The 12,343-nt window shown below is 42.8% G+C and overlaps 2 non-coding genes across 2 annotated transcripts; one reads left to right on the forward strand and one right to left on the reverse strand.

Annotated features, from left to right (window-relative positions):
- The first annotated feature begins 1,771 nt into the window (after positions 1 to 1,771).
- TRNAA-AGC (transfer RNA alanine (anticodon AGC)) lies at positions 1,772 to 1,844 on the forward strand. Its single transcript has one exon. It is a non-coding gene; the product is annotated as a tRNA-Ala (tRNA).
- A 1,758-nt stretch (positions 1,845 to 3,602) lies between these two features.
- Positions 3,603 to 3,692, reverse strand: TRNAY-GUA (transfer RNA tyrosine (anticodon GUA)). The gene is given in 2 exon segments: positions 3,603 to 3,638; positions 3,656 to 3,692. It is a non-coding gene; the product is annotated as a tRNA-Tyr (tRNA).
- Positions 3,693 to 12,343: the final 8,651 nt, after the last annotated feature.

The following is a 12,343-nucleotide window of genomic DNA, read 5'->3' on the forward strand; positions in this document are numbered from 1 at the left end:
AGTGAGCTTTATAAGGGTCTCCCCTTATAAAGACACTAACCCTGATGTGCCCTACCCTTACAACCTTATTAACCTTAATTACTTTGCTATTCCAAACACAGTCATATTGGGGATTAGAGCTAAAAACATTTGAATTTTGGAGGGAACACAACTCAATCCAGAGCAGAGAGCTTAGAGTTGAGTCAATGGTTTAACAACTGGTGAAGCTTCCATGTGAACTTTAAAATAATATTCTTGATTTTCATTTAGTATCTGTGGAAACTGAGTGTTGGAAAATGTAATACCCAATTCGGTGTTACTGGAAACCAGCACTCCCAGCTCACGGTTGAAAGTCCCCAGACAAACCAGTCACTTCCAGCTGAGTTGTGCCAGTGCCCCCATGGATCTGAGCTACGTCCTGTCTCTAAATTCTGCACCTGCACCCCTAATAGAGTCATGGAAAATAAATAGGGAGGGAAAAAATGAGTGGAGGCCCAACTGACTTGCGTCTGCAGCCAGGCAAATTCTGTGCAGGGAAGAGTAAGGAGAAAGCACGCAGGTGATGGAGAGATTCAGGGTAAGGCTGACCTTGAGCCAAATCTTGAAACGAATGGTGGGTTTCTACACACACATTAGGACACCTGAGTTGTGGACTCTCTGGTCTAAGTTGTGGGGAGGAAGGTAGGTGGAAGGTTTTGTCCCTCAGAAAGTTATTCATCCCTTTTAATCAGTCGTGATTGCAATGAAAAAGGAAAAAAAAAAAAAGAACAAACGTAAAGGGTATTTTAAGGATCTCAGAAATGCCTGCACTGCATAGAGACATAGAGTCACTTTCTTGAATGAGTTGTTTCTCCTCCATTTGAATTTTGATCACTTGCTTTCAATGTCATTAAGAGTAAAAATAACAGTAAACCAAAAAGAGGAAGTCTCCCACGATGGGATATTAGGGCAAGAAACAGTTGAAGGTTTGGATGTTGGTTGAAGGCCTTCAGATGGCTTTCTGGAATGTGATGGGTTTCTGGCAATGCCCAGCGAGTCCTCCTCCCCAGAGCTAGCTCCCAACAGTAACCAGCACCTAGTACCCAATAGGTCCAGTAAAAGTAAAAGACACGACTACTACCTTTGTCTTTTTGCAAAGACTCTGCATCTAAGCCTGCAGTCATAATTATCTTAGCATCCTTGTAATGTTTTCCTTAGAAAAAAACAAACTTGTTACACCCTTTGATCAAAATCGGGATTGCAGAAACCAGAATGAAGAAGAAATTAACTGGGACGCGCGCCCCCTCGTGCCCATGTGTCCACAGGAGGTGATTTTAAAAAAGAAAAGAAAAGAAAAGAAAAAAAGCCAGGCAGGGATAGATGTAGGGACTTTGGAAAATCTGTTTCTCGGGCCAGCTGAGTCAACTAGTGGAAAATTTAGGGGTGCAGGGATTGTCGGGAACTACTGCGAAGGCCAAAGCCGCGCCTCATTGCTTGAGAAACTTGGTTTTCCCTCCTGGATGCGCCTGCAGCTTTCTTCCGGTTCCCTGTTTCCTCAGATAGGAACCCAGGGTTAAACTCTCGCCCAGTTTCTAAGACTAGCGTTTCTGAGGGTTCCCTGGCCTGGACTCCGCCTGCACTCCCGGGTCTTCCCGACAGGATCCAGACCCGCAGGGCAGGTTGGAGGTGGCTCGGAGGAACATCACCACTGATCTGCAGTCTGGCGCTTCGTGCGCGCCGAGTACTAACAGGTGGCTCCTGAATCACCCCCAGGTATCTAAGGGAGTGAGAAAGGCGCGGCGACGTCTCGGGTGGGGAATTAGCTCAAATGGTAGAGCGCTCGCTTAGCATGCGAGAGGTAGCGGGATCGATGCCCGCATTCTCCAGTTTTATGCTTTCTCAAACAGGACCAGCATAAAGTTTGCCCAGGGCAAGCCATGCTCTGGTGTCTCCTTGTCTTCGGACAGTGCGGGATAGGCATGGCTAAGTTCTTTATGGAGGATTTCTCAAACGTTTTGCAGATTTGAATATCAGTGTCTGCCAAGTGGATTTACACATCTAAATTTATGCATTAATATTATATTTGCATTCTCAGAATCTATTTCCCACATGTTGCCATCTATTGAGGGCAACCTGAAGTTCTTAAAACTGTGACGAATGATTCCCATTTCTTAATGCGATGGTGAAGAGCCAGATAATATGTAGGTATGTTGGAGATTTGTTTTCGAAACATGCATTTTTCCTCTTCTGGGGTCGTCTTTGGAGGTGGTGGTGATAATGCTGATGCTGATACTGATACTGGACTATGGCAGTATACTGGACTATGGCCCAATTATGGGAGATGGAGGACCTCTATGGTGTTTTGGGGAGAAGCTCAGACCAGGACTATCTAACAAATTTTGCATCCAAAGCCCAAATATTATCCTTGAAAAGAAAACTGGGCCATTTTTCTTCTTTATTCTTTTGTCCCAATTTGTTTTCAAAAAGCAAGAAGTGACTCAGGAGCTACCATTTTAGACCAACCTTCAGCCCTTAATAGGGGTAGTTTCCAATACATTTTAGAGAGTGGTTCTCAAACCACTACCTCAATTCGAGACATCCTGACCTACATCAAAGTTTGAGAATCATTAAAGAATAAGAGTTCTGAAACATGGTAAGGAAAATACAAAACGTTATCAAGGACAAAATTCTCACACAGCTTTTTAAACTTTGGTCTAATATATTTGTAGCTGAGAACTCTTCCATGGTGCTTAGTATCACATTTTTGAGACAGGGTACAAGTGTGATTAATGTATCTTAATGAGATTGACCCAAAATTAGCAAATGCTTTCTATTGTTAAGAGAAATCTCTCTTTTGAGCTAATTCCCAAAATGGGTAGAAAATCCTGCCAATCCCCCTGTCTTGTCTGTTATTTGTAATTGTAAAATTTTTGTTTGTCTTGTATCTATGGTCCTCAAACCTTGCAGCCCAGTAATATCATCTGGAAGTTTTTAAACTACCAATGTCTAGATCCCATCTCCAAACTATTCAAGCAAAGGCGCTGTTGTAAAATCTGCCCAGGTAACTCTGTATCCACCGACTTTCTTAGCCAGGTTGAAAACCACAGTTACATTTAAGAAAAGAAAAGAAAAAAAAGAAAAACGAAAAAAGAAAACCACAGTTACATAAGTAAACAGAGAAGGGGGAGTAGTGCCCCTGAATTTCATACCACCCCGGAGCCTTCTTCACCTGGAAAAACCCCTTTCCAGAGACTCGGGACTCCGAGCCCACCAGGGGGCGCGCGTGTTCCACCAAGTACCCGCCGGTCGCGGCCTTCCTGCCGGGGTCCCGGATCGCGGGAAGGGAGAGCGGAGACGCGTCTGCCGACCCCGAGCCCAGCTGAGCCGCCTCTGCTGCGCCTGGTCAGGGACCGGTATTTCTCGGCGGCCGGCAGCTATCCTGTATGGAAAGTATGGGGCTGAAATGAACTCTGATCGCGCGGTGTTAGTCATTGTTCCAGAAATGAAAAAAAATTGTTTAAATTGGACTCGCTGTACATCGGGATAGTCTTAGTAGATGAGCATCGAGGATATATGTATATGTAGCTAGAATACACCATTAGGGTGGAGGTTTTAAAAAAAAAAAAAACCCGCAAAATTTGAACTCCTTCGAGCCGGATTCGAACCAGCGACCTAAGGATGGCCGTACGAGCTTCCACTACAGTCCTCCGCTCTACCAACTGAGCTATCGAAGGAATCACGCCGCTTGCCCTTCTCGCAGCAGATGCCATCTCTGCGCAAGGTTGGGCGCCTACAGGCGCTGATGGCTCGAGTTAGCTGCGTTGTTCACAGGTCTGCCTGCCCCAGCCGCGTCCATTTTTTTTTTTTAAGCTTCTTTTTTTTTTCTTTTTTAAATATAATCCAGCAACCTCACGGAAGTGACACTCAAAGGTACACTGCCCCCGACGAAGAAGAAAACGGGAGCATCCGCTGGTTTGCATAAAGAAAAATAAAACAAGGAGACACAGGAACGGATAAGACCTGAGCAATGAGCATCTTTTATTAGGAGGAATGAAGGGAGTCAATATTGACTCAACCTACAAACAGGATTTGAAATACTTCAGTCTACAATTCTAACAGGATAATTAACAGGAGGGGGAGGAGGACGAGGAGGAGCTGATGGAAGAGGAGGGGGAAGAAAAGAGTATAGGGTTAAACTCTCCCAAACCATACTAAAAAGTTCCTTCGTAGATAAGCCAGACCAACACACTAATTGTAAACCCAGCAAAAGTCTATCCATAAGGAGCTAAAACAATGTTTTTGAATTCTCTATGTTAACACAAGGTAGAAAGTCATGTCATTCGAATACTAGTTAATTTTGCAAAATGTGAGATTTTAGTTTTCTGGGACTGTCTGAATCTCAAAAGGTCTATTATTCTCTGTTAATGAAATCGATCCGAAGTGGCCTCCGACATGAAGAATGTTTTATTCTTCATGTTCCACTAAACCTCATTCAATTGTCCTATAATGGAGCCATACACGTAGAGCAAACAATCCTCCTTGTGCAAGTAGAACATTGAGACCATCTGTGACACAAAGAAACATTTCTCTTTTCCGAATAAGAATTAAAAGCGAGTTGCTAATCCTTTAATTTGGCCATTAACCTCCTCAAGTCTTTATGAAACATCTATTTGAAGAGGGGTCGATCTGAATGAATTAAATATAAAATTTTACCTCCTCCTCAAGCCCCACTGACTAAATAAGTAATTTTGTAGGTGTAGTATTATCCATCTTGTCAAAGTACACCTTTCAAAAAGTTAAATGCATGATCCTTCCTTATACAGATTTTTTTTTTAAGTCCTTCATTTTGTTCCGCTCCACATTTGGGGAGATTCAGAGGTAAAGAAGACAGGCCTTAAGGAAGCCCTGACGAAGGGGGGGGGGGGGGGCGGAGGGCAGGGGGCAGGTACAGGAGGTTTGAGGGATTCTGAGATGCGTGTATACACATCCGGTATTCTTGCAGGTGAAGAATCTTGCCTGAGTCACATACATGATTCTTTTCTACATATTTTCAAAATAAACTCTATAATTCCATGTGAACACAGGAAGAAGCAGAAAAGTGTGGGTGTCCCATATTTTTTCTCCTTCGTGAGTATCCTTAGACGCAGGTAGGAGAGGAATTCGAGCCCTCCCTCCGCACTCTCTGCCCCTGTCCCTTCCCCCAGCGAGAGAAGAGCGGGGGTGGTGCGGGCTCTGGGCCCAACAGGTGAGGGGGGCGCGGGTAAGCGCGGGCGCTCGGTACTCCCGGACCTGACCCAGAGCGGCGGGAGTCTGGAGACTGGGGTGCAAGGGCTTGCAGGCACCTCCAGAAAACCAAAGCGCGTGGGGGTGCCCCTCGGCCGGAAGGGTCTCCAATGTGACCGCGCCGGGCTCCCACTTGCAGGCACTCGCCCCCTCTTCCACTTTCCTCGGCTTCTTGGTCTGTTCCCCCTCCGGGCGCCGCCCCCCTGCCCGGGAGGAGGGGACTGTGGGAGGGAGCTGCGGGCCCTGGCGCGCGGCGGTCTCGTGACTGGGGCGCGGCCCGAGGGGCGGAGGGCCCGGGCTGCTGAGCTCCGCCCACTCCTCATTGCGCCTCGCCCCCGCGTGAGCTGCGCCGGGGGTTCCCCCGAGACGGCTCCGCGGAGCGCTGTGGGCGGCGGCCTCCTCCCGCTGAGTGCCCCTTGGTTTTAAGTGCGGCCCGAGCTGCCGAACCTCAGGTCGCCCCTTCCTGGGTCTCTACGGTCGGGCTCAGTGAGCGCCTGCCGGTCGAGGCCCCGCGAGGTTGGAACCGGTGCTGGCCGCCAGGTGCGGGGCGGCGGGGCGGGGCGGGGCGGCGGGTGCGCTGAAGGCCGCGGGGCGGCGGGGCGGCGGGGCGGGGCGGCGGGTGCGCCCCGCCGGCGTCCCCGGGAGCTCACGGCGCCCTGCTGTGAAATGTGTCCTGAGGCTTCCTGGGTTGTAATACTTCAAAAAATAGATACATGCCGACCTTTTCTATAGGCAAGGCCGGTTTAACACAATTTAAAAGTAAATACCGAATTATACAGCAATACGGCAGATTATTTATTAGTGTGTGATGATGTAATGGAAAGAACAAAGGCTTGGAACCATTTGGGCCACTTTTTTTTAAAGTTCAAGTAGAATTAGCAGTGTTATGTTAGTTTCAGGGCTGCAACATGATTCAACATTACTCATTGCTCAGTATGGAACAACTGTAGTCACCATCTGTCACCAGACATTAGCACAATATTATTGACTCTATTCCCTATGCTGTACTTTTCATCTCCTTGATTTAATTTTATGACTGAAAGTTTGTACCTCTTAATTTTCTGTATCTATTTCACTCATTTCCCCCACCCACCATCCCCTGGCAACCACTGGTTTGTTCTTTGTATTTACAAGTCTGCTTTTTTGTTTGTTTTGTTTTTAGATTCCACATATAAGGGGAATCATGTGGTATTTGTCTTTCTTTGTTGACTTATTTCACTTAGAATTATACTCTCCAGGCCCATCCATGTTGTCATAAATGACAAGATCTCATTCTTTTTTTATGGCTAATATTCCATTGTACATATGTGTATATACCACATCATCTTTATCCATTCATCTATTGATGGACACGAGTTGCTTCCATATACTGGCTATTGTAAATAATGCTGCTATAAATGTAGGGATGCATACATCTTTTCAGATTAGTGTTTTCATTTTCTTTGGTTTAGTACCAGTAGTGAAATTGACTGGATCATAGGATAGTTCTATTTTTATTTTTTGAGGAAACTTCATATTGTTTTCCACAGTGACCACACCAGTTTACATTCCCACCAACAGTGCAATAGGGATCCTTTTTCTCCATATTCTCACCAACACTTGTTATTCCTTGTCTTTTTGATTCTAGCCATTCTAACTGGTGTGAAGTGATATCTAATTATGCTTTTGATTTGCATTTCTTTGATGATCAGTAATGTTGAGCATCTTTTCATGTGTCTGTTGACCACTTATATGTCTTCTTTGGAAAAACGTCGATTTGGGTTTTCTGCCCATTTTTAATCTGATTGGTTTTTGGGTGTTGAGTTATGTAAATTCTTCATATATTTTGGATATTTACCCCTTATCAGATGTGTCATTTGCAAATATCTCCTATTCAGTAGGCTACCTTTTCATTTTGTTGATGGTTTCCTTCACTCTGCAAATGCTTCTTGCTTTGGTATAGTCCCGTTTATTTTTGCTTTTGTTTCCCTTGCCTGAGGAGATATATCTAGAAAAATGTTGCTCAGTCTGATGTCAGAGAAATTATTACATATGTTTTCTTCTATGGTTTCCTATCTCACATTTAGGTCTTCAATCCATTTTGAGCTTATTTTTGTGTGTGGTGTTCATTCTTCTACATGTAGCTGTCCAGTTCTCCCAGCACCATTTACTGAAGAGACTTTTCCCATTGTACATTCCTGCCTCTTTTGTCATAGATTAATTGGCTATATATATGTGGGTTTATTTATGGGCTCTCTATTCTGTCCTATTGATCTATGTGTCTATTTTTGTGCCAGTGCCATACTGTTTTAATATGATTATTACAGCTTTGTAGTATACCTTGAAGTATGTATCTTATACATAAAAGTTATATGTTTATATATATATATGTGTGTGTATATATATATATATATGAACTATATGGAGTTGTGATATCTCCAGCTTTGTTCTTCTTTCTCAAGATTGCTTTGGCTATTTGGGATCTTTCATGGTTCCATACAAATTTTAGTGCATTTTGTTCTAATTCTGTGAAAAATGCTGTTGGTGTTTGATAGGGACTGCATTAAATCTGTAGATTAGGTAGTATAGACATTTTAACAATATTAATTCTTCTGGTTGATGAGCATGGATTATCTTTCCATCTGTCTCATCCTCATTTTTTTTTCTTCTGTATTTAATTGTTTTCAGAGTATAGGTCTTACACTGCCTTGGTGAAGTTTATTCCTAGGCATGTTATTCTTGGTGAAATTGTAAATGGGATTATTTTCTAAATTCTCCTTCTGCTACTTCACTATTAGTGTTTAGAACACTTAGACCACTTTTGAATCCTATCTCTTTCTAGCTGTGTGACCTAACTTCCTTGTGCCCTATGCAAAATGGGGATGATGACAATAAAGATAGTATGGATCTTTAGGGGCATTGTTGTGGATAACAAATGAAATAACATTTGTAAAGCAAATTGCATGGGGTGTACTGCTCAGTCCCACCCCTGCTGGGTCAAGCAGGGGGAACCCCCACAGGGTGCTTTGACAAATTTCTATCTGGGCCCCACCTTTGGGTAACTCAGAATGGAAACTTCCAGAATATACCATCTGAATCATAAGGGTATCAGGTTAATCCTTAAAACAACAGGTCCCAAACAATGTCACAAAAAATACAGGGACATGGAATTTAGACTACGTAAGTGATCAGATTCGAGTGAGATTAACTAAAGAAGCTTTCCTAGATGGAGTGAAATTCTTTATATGGGAATTTTGGAGAAGTGATTGATAACAAAATCACTTTTGACAAAAAGTAGAGACATATGTAAGCAAGGTCTTAAAGTTACTTGATTTTTTTTTTTAACATTGGGCTCAGTAGTCATAATTGAATGAAAAGTCAGCAATTGGAGTTTTAAGACCAAAATTAATGAAAAGCAGCAATATATACACAACAGTGACCTTTATATTCACAAACACGTATTGGGCACTGACTATCCAAGTGTCATGTGTGCTATGTGCTTGGAACACACAGTGCTAAATAAGACACTCTCTGTCCCCAGGAGCTGTCAAAATGTAAAAGCCCACAGAACAAGTTTGAGTAGGCCATGGAGTTAATAGCTTTGAAGGTTTGACTCAGAAAGTGTGGTATTTAAGTTAATGGAACCTTTGTGGTTGGACCAAACTTTAGTAAAAGTGTATTATTCTACTATTATAAACACTTGTTTTTTAGAAAAAGTCCTGGAATTTCTTGACTCTTGACTTCAGTTGATTATGCAAGCATGTGCTGAGACACAGGTAGTGAAGATGACTGGACAAGGCAAAGCTAAACTAATTCTATTTGCCAACACAGGCCCTGCCTTAAGGTAGATCATTTTGCCTGTAGTACACTGTATAGATTGATTGCAAATATATTATATAAAGACTGTCATAAGACAGTGAAAATACCAACAGATGTAAGTATTTCCAGGAGTTTCTCAAATTAAAATTTAACATTGTTTTCCCTTGAGATTTTGTTTTGATTGATTTGTAAACTTCTTCCTCCAGGATTTCCAGAAGCAGTATTACTTGGAAGTGTAAGCTTGAAGAAAGGAAAAACAGAGTTAGGAATGTAAGAAAAGTAAAGGTAAAGTCTATGAAACTTTGCTAGACATTAGATAACTGTCAGGAAAAAAAAATGTTAACATGTCCATACTTGGACATGTTAGGCATGGCTTGCCTGATAGGCACTAGGCATTACATACTCTTTACTAACTGAGGTCAGGGACTTTCTGGGCTGATGTGTTTCTAGTTAGCTCTTGACCATAGAGATTGCATGGAATCTTCAGTGTGGTGAGTTCCTTATAAGTGGTCATTGTTATTAGTGCTCCATAAAGAAATCTTAGTGAATAAAAGAATGGTCATATATAGCTCTTATGACACTATATGAGGCAGGAATTAATATCCTCAAAGGGGTAACTGGTCCAAGATTTTATTGCTAAGAAATAGTGTCACAGTCTATTCTGATGTCAGACAATCTGTGTGCTAGCTTAACCTATTGATGCTGAACACAGCAATACGTGCACGGAGAGAATCAGGGAGTTTGGCAGATTGCTCTAGAGAAAAAGTACAACACAGAGAACTGTGAGAGGACTTTGAGTTGCAGATAAGTTTGGTGAAAGTTTGGTAATGTAATTGAAAGCTGAATGTGAGAACTCATTATCTGATTGTCCCCAACCCTCTTGGCTACATTGCCTTTCCTTTCATGCAGTCTTAGAGCAGGGTCTTCTCCCTGGAGAAGCTTTGTTGCAATATGGCTCTCCCAGGCCTGTTCTGGCTCCTCTGTGACCCTGTGACTCTGGGCAAGCCTGTTAGCTGGAACAGGTCCCCTTCACCTCCCGCTCTTTTTTCACACCTACTGATCATTAGTTAAGATCTGTGGAAAGTAATTTCTTGTCTTCTACTTGGATTCTTATAGGTGTTTAGAAGAGGTATCCCTTTTATGATCTCCTTTTATTTTATGATTTTCCCTTTCCAAAGCCTACTTTGAGTCTATTGTTTCCACATTGAACGCGGATATATTTCGTTATTTTATTTTATTTTATTTCATTTTATTTTATTTATTTGAGGAATAGAGAGCAAGAGAGCCCAACAGGGGGAGTGGTAGAGGGAGAGGGAGAGGAAGAAGCAGACCCTTTGATGAGCAGGGGGCCCACCATGGGGCCCAATCCCAGGACCCCAGGATCTAACCTCAGCCAAAGGCAGATGCCCAACCAACTGAGCCACCCAGGCATCCCTGAACACTGATATATTTCCTATGAGGGGGCTGAGAGGGATTCAGGCATTATGCCCAAAGGATGATTTGTATGCATTGACAGCCCTTACACGAGTTACCCTGATTCTCATAACATTATGAGTTAAATACACAGAACAAGTATTAGACCCCTTTTAATGGGTCACCGAGATTCTGAGAATTCCATTGGTTTGTCTAGCACCAGGAGATTTCCAAGTGACACAAAACTGTGTGTATCTAACACCTAACATCTTAACCCTTGGCTCAGTGTTATTTTCATTCTCTCTTTCCACCCATTTGCTTTTATACCAACCAGCACAGAACTGCATTAAAAGGTATGGTGTGCCATTCTTTTTTATATAATAGGTTCATGCAGCTAATCAAATTCATCCTATTTTTACTCTTCCCTTGTAGAAGGACTACAGTGAATTCTGTGGCTCAGTGGCCAAGGTCAGTGTGTACCACGATGGTGGCAGTGGCATCAAATTGGGTCCAGCTTTGTGGACAAGTACTACAGAGTTTGGATCTCATTGATCCACATATTGGTGCCTTAAGAAATTGTGATCAAAATGCAGTTACTATAAGATATGCATTTTGTGTTCCTTTACGTGATGGTCATTCAGGTGGGGGACACAAGAGAAATCACAGGGGAGGCTCAGGAAAACAAAAGTTTATTCTACTCACAGGCTCTAGAGCCAGAAAGTACTGTACACAGTGTAGGGTCATGTGAGGAAGCTCCAAGGTGGTCAGGAGGCAGAACCAGAAGTAGGAGACATCTAGACAAAACAAGGCTCAGTAAACAGAAAATTGGCTAACGTGAATAATTTTGATGGTCTCTAAGCAATAGGATGGTCCCTAGTTGCCTTGTACCTGGCTCTGGAATGATCCAATCAGTTCATGATCCAATTTCTCCAATTATCCCAAGAATATCTTTTATATATTTATTTGGTAAATGAGAATTCAATATAGAATCACTCATTACATTAGGTTGTAATGCCTCCAGTCTCTTAATATTCTTATACCCTGACTTTTTGAAGGTGATTTGTCTTCTGGAAAGTCCTGCATTCTGGACTTGCCTCATGGTTTTGTTCAACTTGCTCTATTTTTTTTCCTACAAATCAGAAGTTAAGTCTAATTAAGTCTAACTTTATTAGATTCAAGTTAAACTTTTTTAGGGACAATACTCCATAAACGAGGCTGATATTTCATATGGCAACACATCAGGAGGTGACCCAAATAATTTCAACTTTCATTTTAGATCACCTTCCCACACATGCCTAACTTTTTTGGATGCTATTTCTTCCACTCAGATCCAAGGATTATTCACAGAAGCATAACCAATGGGGGTAGTGCTTTTCCTTAATGAGACATGTGTGATGGGTTCTGACAGGCTCAAAAGAACGAGTATTAATTTAACCCTCAGATTACAACGTTAACGGATTGGTTCCTTGTTCTTTGTTACATGACAGTTGGGGCCTCTTTCCCAGAGGCTTTACCCTGGAACCCAGTTGTGTGTGCAGATCTCTGAGCTGCAGTCCCTGATACTGGCTGACATCATTCATTACATTTCCCTTTTTATTTCACAATCAGAAAATGATACTGTCTTTTCTTTCTGGAATGCCAAGGGGGTTGTCCTGTGGAGCTGCTGGTGCAGATGACCTCTCTTGAGTAGGATATTTCCTTGCTCCCTGGCCTATGGTCCAGCCTCTGCCAGGCTTCCAGGTCTGCCCTGGAAACAGGAGTAAGCTCCTACCTTCCTGTACTTTCTACTCTGCTCACCTACCCAAAGCTTCCAGAAGCACACGTGGCTGTACAAATTGCTGTTGATCTCTTTCCCTGAACAGGCTAACCTAGAACCTTATATTCACAACAT

Source organism: Vulpes vulpes, chromosome 12, assembly GCF_048418805.1.
Source record: "Vulpes vulpes isolate BD-2025 chromosome 12, VulVul3, whole genome shotgun sequence".
NCBI classification, from domain to species: domain Eukaryota; kingdom Metazoa; phylum Chordata; class Mammalia; order Carnivora; family Canidae; genus Vulpes; species Vulpes vulpes.